Source organism: Solanum tuberosum, unplaced genomic scaffold (genome assembly GCF_000226075.1).
Source record: "Solanum tuberosum cultivar DM 1-3 516 R44 unplaced genomic scaffold, SolTub_3.0 scf00252, whole genome shotgun sequence".
NCBI classification, from domain to species: domain Eukaryota; kingdom Viridiplantae; phylum Streptophyta; class Magnoliopsida; order Solanales; family Solanaceae; genus Solanum; species Solanum tuberosum.
The window spans coordinates 779908-787535 of NW_006239175.1; the positions used below are offsets into that span (position 1 = coordinate 779908).

The 7628-nt window shown below is 32.3% G+C and overlaps 1 pseudogene; it reads right to left on the reverse strand.

Moving 5' to 3' along the window:
* Positions 1 to 2193, reverse strand: part of LOC102593835 (eukaryotic initiation factor 4A-9-like) — a 9122-nt pseudogene extending 6929 nt beyond the window's left edge.
* Positions 2194 to 7628: the final 5435 nt, after the last annotated feature.

The window sequence follows — 7628 nt, forward strand, 5'->3', positions numbered from 1 at the left end:
ATGTATGTTGCTCTTGCTTTAATCTGAAGATCCATTTATTTGTTAAAGCTTTCTTACCTTTCGGTAACTCCACTAGCTCATATGTGCCATTCTCGTGAAGTGACTTCATCTCGTCTTCCATGGCTTCTACCCACCTATCTCTATGAGTATCTAGCATGACTTCATCATAACTTTCAGGTTCTCCCATGTTAGTCAAAAGGATATACTCATTAGGAGAATAACGTGTTGAGCTTCGCTTCTCTCTAGTGGATCTTCTACAAGAGGTTTCTGGAGCATCCAAATTTGTCATCTCAGCATTAGTTGGTTGATGATCAACCACAACATCACCAATAGGAACATCTATAGGTTCTACACCCTGTTCATTATCTTGGGTTCCTTCATGTGCAAAAGATGTATCAATAATAGGAACTGGATCAACATCAACTAAGCTCTCATCAATCTGAGAATCTGGTTTCTCAACCTTGTCAATATCTTCAATAGTTTGATCTTCAAAGAACACAGCATCACGACTTCTAATGAGCTTTTTATCAATTGGATCATAAAAGCGATATCCAAACTCATCTTGACCATAACCAATGAAGATGCACTGCTTAGTTTTAACATCCAATTTCGACCTCTCATCTTTTGGAACATGCACACAAGCTTTACAACCAAACACTTTCAAGTGATCATAAGAAACATCCTTACCAAACCAAACTCTGTTTGGAACATCACCATCCAATGCAACAGCAGGAGACAAATTGATAACATAAGCAACAGTGTTAAGTGCTTCAGCCCAAAATGAATTTGGAAGTTTAGCCTCTGAAAGCACGCATCTAACTCTCTCAACTAAAGTTCTATTCATCCTTTCTGCCAGGCCATTTAATTGAGGAGTCTTTGGAGGAGTCTTCTGATGACGAATTCCTTGCGATTTGCAATAGTTATCAAAGGGACCAATATACTCACCACCATTATCAGTGCGAATACATTTTAATTTCTTTCCCGTTTGTCTCTCAGATAAGGCTTGAAACTCCTTAAACACATCAAGTACTTGATCTTTGGATTTTAAAGGATATACCCAAATCTTGCGAGAATGATCATCAATGAAAGTTGCAAAGTAAAGCGCACCACTTTTTGACTTCACTTTAAAAGGACCACACAAATCAGAGTGTACTAGCTCCAGTAGCTCAGACTTTCTTGAAGGAAGATGATTGTTAAAAGAAACTCTTTTCTGTTTCCCAGCTAAGCAATGAACACATCTTTTTACCTTTGCTTGTTTCACACCAGCAAGCAAATTCTTCTTAGCCAAACAGGTAATCCCCCTCTCGCTCATATGACTAAGCCTCTTGTGCCACAATTCTGATAAAGTCTCGCTTTCCACCAGATTTACTGACTTCTGAATCCGATCTCCACCGTTCAAATCAACCACCAAGATGTCAGGAACACTCAGTACAAATTTCAGCCCGATCCAACGGTTAGTTAATCGGGAAACACGATCTGAAGGTTTCTGGTCGGAATAAAAGACTGCAGCAAAAGAACCCTTTTTCTTCTCTTTTCTCTCTTGTTGAAAGCTCTCTCAAAAAACCTCTCTTATGTCCTAATGTCTTTCAAAGACAATACTAATGAGCAATCTGAATTATTCTCTTAAGACCATCCTCTATTTATAGAGTTGTGCTTTTCCTTACAAAGCCAAAACCAACTCCAAATAGGATTACTATTCCAATCCTTTTCCTAATAGAATTGGAAACCAAATAAAGAGAATAATTCCAATCCTTTTTCAAATAGGATTAGGCCATGGGCCTTTGGCTGGAACATGGGCAATAGCCCAACATGTAACCACCTCTCTGCTCAACAACCAACAAAGACCAGGGAATCCTCTACCTACTTGACAAACCATCAACTTTCAAAACTCAATCACAACCCCAAAACAGTTTATAAGAGATGCATCTACGTCAAACTAAACAATACTAAACAAAAAACAGAGCATTCAATAACTTACTATACGCCAAACTAAAAAAGAACAAAAGAAAAACAGAGCATTCAATAATTAAAAAAAAAAAACAGCATTGTGTATCTTTTTGCCATTGAAGTTTGAAAAAGAAAAGGAATTCCAAGGAAGTTACCTGAAGAAGAGATGAGAAAGAGGAGTTGTTGTGTATGAGTAAAGAGAAGTTAGGGTTTTCCTAAGCTTCTCGGATCAGAGTTCGAAAGAGAAAAAATATAGTTCAATTGTGTGAGTGAGTGTTTTTCAACAACAATATATACAAATTTTTTACGCTCAATTACACGTGGCGTGCTTTGCGGGCTTCCTACACACGAAGATTTAAGTTGTCCTAAACGAAAACAAAAACGTTTTACGTAAAAATAAAATTTCACAAAATAATAAACCAAAAATAGGCTAAATTTGCCATAATCCCTATATTTACAATCAGAGGTGTTCTACAAAATCTATACATGTTAAAATAATAATTCAAAATTATAATAGGAATCCTAAGTTGTTTCGAATTTGTTTTTAATAATATTTAATTATTGTCCTGTTAGAATTTGTCTATCCTAGTTTAATTTATTTTTTAATATTATAAATAGAAATATTGCTAGTTATTTTTCTATATACAAAAAAGAAAGATCTATACAAAAAAGAAAAATCTATAGAGAAATAGAGAGAACTTGAAGTAAGATTCAAGATTTTATGAGATTATAAATAAAATATTTTCCTTCAATGTACCAAATTAGCAAATTGAAAAAAATTTGATTAAATATTTAATTTGATATAAGAAAAAAATAATTATAATTGATTTGATTTCACTTAAAAAGAAACCAAACCACGAACTTTAGATGTATATAATTTTTAAAAATATATATACTTAAAGAACATTTATATTGATATAATTTGTAATTTCATACTTTTTTATTGTAACCATTTTTTTTTCATGCTTTGAATTTATAAATTTGTATGGTCCAATAAGTATATTATAAAATTATAGCTCATAACTCTATAGCAACCTGACAATCTGTTTTTGTTTAGAATTTTTTTTAAAATTTTAATATACACTTTATTGTGGCAAGAATTTCTTTTGCCATAGTAGCATAATTTTTGTGGCTATTATTCTATTTTTCAAAATAAAACTAGATAATATAATCATGTTTATCTTCTGAAGAATATTGTTTTAATGTCTCTACAATTTTCTTCCAATTTGAAATGGTCAAAATAATACATGAAATATTCTTAATTTTACTTTAATATTCTTGATTCATTGAGTATGACTAACAGTCCAATATGTTGGATTTTGATGTAATACTAACACTACAAAACATGACATCTTTATATACATGTGCTAAATATATAATCATCGCAAAAACATATATGTATATCATTATACACGTATCATTGAATTCTTTTATCTACAGTATTGTTTATAAGCACATTTGAATTCATTATTTTCAATGAGTAAAAGTTGTAGTCATTAGCTTGCAAATAACTTTTTTATCAATCCCAAAACCATCACATGGAGAAGTTTAGAATGAATACCTGCAAAAGACAAGTGATATCAATAATTAAAATATGGAAAATGGATGTCAAACTAGAAGAAGCATTGAAACTCCCACGCGCATTATTATTTTTTCAACAATGAAGAAGAAAAACTAACAATATTTTACCAATTGCAACACATACTACTAAAAAAAGTACAGTGTGCAAAACTAATAAGAATTTCAAATGTTTATTTAGATTATCAACCAAAAAAGATTATCCAATTGTAAAAAGTGAGGTATATAAGTTTTGCATTTGATAAAAAATCTCTACGTTGATTGAAATATCAATTTTTCGTCATGCCCCCCAAAAAAGAGGACATCAACATCCCTCTTTCTTTTTAGCCTTGAATTGGCAAAAACAAGAGAGAAGACAAGACATTGCACATATACTTTACCTTCTAATATATAATAAAATAATAGAATATATATTTTTTCTTACTGAATAAGAGCCTAAATAAATACCAATTCATTTCATCAATAGAGCTACGTTTTCTCTACTGTCAAATACATCCAAAAATCTCCTTTCCCCATCGATAAGAATAGTGAAATGACTTTTATGCTTATGAACAATTTGATCAATCATTCATGATCCTTTTCCAACTCTTCCATCACCCCTACTTCTTCCAGTTCCTGCATCAATCACCATTAATTCATAGTTCTTGCAACAATCATCATTAATCCATTCTTAGTATTTTCTCTTATGTTGTAGCAATACTACTTTTGTTTACTGTCGAAACAATGTTGTGTGTAATTTTATAATTCTTATTAACTCTAAAAGTAGTGTAAAAGGCACCTTAGGTCCTAAGAACAAGCCAAATAGGACATCATTGAACTTCTCTGAATGATGAAGCAGCAAATTCAGATATCAAATAAATGCATAAGAATATCTCGCCATCCACTAATATTAATCGTACCATTAACAGTCAGGTGTTTAAGAGCAAACAAATCTCTATTTTTAAAGTATCTTATTTATTTGTTACAACTATTTAAAAAGTGTATGTAAGTAAAAAATTAGATGGAAAGTCTAAAATCAATGTTAGAAGAACATAATCTCGAACAATCAAATAACCATTAATACATCGAGCTAAAAAAACACAAATTGTACTGAAGAATACAAAACAATCGTCTGAATAAAAAATATTATGAACAACAACATTATACAAACAGAGAATAAAAAAGCCAGAATTTATAATCTATTTTGTAGGTTAGCAAGTATTTAGAAAAAATGAAAAAGAAGAAATTAGAAAAATTTACTGAAAACTTACCTGAACAAGCTCAAGCTTCAGCCGAAGATGAAGTGTTTGTGAGAAAAAAATGTGAAACCTAAAGTTTATTTTAAACATGAGTAGAAATTTCTAGAGAGAGATATTTTGTTATTTGTGTTTGATTTTCGGCCACATAAATTGTGAACAAGTACAAAAATATCTATAATAAAATATAAAAATTAATTATTATTACGTAAAAGGACAACTATACCCTCAAAGATCTTTCCATATACTATTATTACTTCTGCAAACTGAAAGGATCCTTCTTTCTAGCAAATGAAAAGGATTGCTTCTTTCTAGAAATTACCATAATTATAATTAAAACACAATCACTATTTTTCCCCTATAAGAAGTTAAATATTTCAAAAAGTAAAATGCTTTCAAAAGTGACAATTATCTGTAACCTAAGATAAGAGAAAATAAAATGTTAAAGAAACACATCTTGAATGAGGACCCTTCTATTCACTTGAAAACCTTCCCTTGTAGACTGTAGCTATATGTTCATTTGTGTTAGACATAAAAAAGTCCAAAGGTCTATTCGATAAATAAGTCCACATATTGAAATAAAAAATTTATGCCAATGGTGTCCCGGGCAGCTTTCCAAGCATTCCTGATATAGCAATATGTTATCCTCTCTCATTAAAATCTTCATCATAAAAGTATTAGTTTGCTTGAATGCAAAAAACAGAGGGACCAATGCCACTTTAATTTGATAGTCAAAAAGAATTCTAAATCATATTTCCACCTTATAATTAGCCCTAGAAATCCAATCAACATCAACATTCAAACAAAACCAATGGAACAAGCTTCCATGTTTGATTCCTTCGAAAAGACTCATTCTCTTCACTTAAATATGTTCAAGAAATGCATGCAACACTCTTGGACGGAGATGTTGTTGGAACACCCAGATAACATGATAAGAAATAAAAAGCGTGAAGAAAAATAAAAATATGAAAAAATATCAATTAAGAATAAAGAAAGAAAGATTACGATAAATTTGAGAGAAAACATAAACCTAAAATTGTAAGCATCATGACTCCCAATTGAGAAGAAGATGAAGAGTTGCTTGTAGAAGTGTTTTTGCGTCTTTTTTGTCAGGGATGAGAGAGATAATGGATGCCTTTAGAGTTCTGGAAAGACAATTACTCATACTATGCTTATAACTTTGCTCTTACTTTTGGCTATATTTACAATTATGCCCTTGGTCGTCCTAGTTATGGCATTTCTATATAGTAGAAATATATATATATATGAGAGGAAAAAATATCATATGTCAACGCCACAGTTTTTCTCAAAATTTCAGATTTTAGATTATGACTAATTAAATGGAAGAAATTTAAGAGCAAAATAACAAAATGGTATGTATCTTAATACTTGCAATGAAAATTATTGATGTTGATTTCGCTATCAAAATAAATTGCTCCAAATATCTCTTTGAATAACTAAGAGGTCGTTTGGTAGAGTGTATTGTGAAAAATAATGCATTAGCATTGTGTATTACTAGTATCTTGTTTGATACTCTTTTCTAATCTATGTATAATTAATGATTGCATTAGCTATACACTCTATTTTGTGTTTAGGCATGTATTGTTAATACCATGGAAAATTGGGTATCATCAATGCAATGGTTTTAATACATGCATTAGCATAATTAAAGACTCAATGCCCCTCAAAACCCCTTTTTACATTTTTTCCACCATAATTGTCACTCCCCGAGGCTACCTCCAGGACGTAAACACGGGACCTAAGATCACGAGTGATCCCAAGCTAACCCTACTGGATGTACTAGCATCACGAGTGACCCCAAGCTAACCCTGCTGACACATCATAAGCATACTAGATAAACTAAAGTAAGGAAATACTGTGCGGACACTTAAAACATCATGTAAACTGAAAATGATGGGGAATACCCATTCTAAGTCTGAATATATAATCTAAGAGTGTAACGACAAATGAAAATATCAAACTCCATGAGAAAACTGAATCTAACTATGTCTTAAATAAAGCCTTTAACTGACTAGAAATGTTGGGACATGCCCCAGCTAAATCTAGCAAAAACTGAAACTAAAGACTAAAAGTAGAAAGGAAACATGTCTGTCGTCCTCGGAGAATGAAGACTCACCACTGATGTTGCTGAGCTGAAGATCAGGAACCGATCTATGCGTGATTTGGAAGCTGAGGACCTGAACCTACATCACGAGAAGATGTAGAGCAGAGTATGCGTCAGTACTTGAAAGGTACTGAGCATGCAAGATAGAGTAAAACTGAATGAATATACATAACTGAACAAAGGTTATAACTGAGCGATGATATAAGATGAGCATGATACTTTACTGAAAATACTGAACATGATCTAACTGAATGCAATGACCAAGTTTATAACATGCTGATACTGAAATCTGACTATAACTGATAACATGGTCAATGCAAAAGAATCTGACTGTGGGAGCTACTAATAACCGACATAAAACCACATGAGCTAAATGCGGAGTCTGATATATACACCCCATCGAGAGGATCTAATATACCCTGCCAAAGGTATAAAGGAATGACTGGCATGATCACTAAATTAATGCCCACAAAGGGGACTTACAACCTATGGGGCACGTAGTTATGGAACTTGAGGGTGACTGATCCTAGTCCACTCGGTATTAAGATACTTCCAATTGATAGTGTAATTAACAATTTATGACTGAATTTTGTAATACTGGATAGCTCGCTTATTGACATGCAAACCCTGAGAATAGAAGGCTCTTGTCCTCGAACCATGAGGACTCACCACAAGTCTTGTAGAGATTCAATCCAAGCCTTTGTCAAGAAAGGAAGTACACTTCACACGCCGGAACCTACACT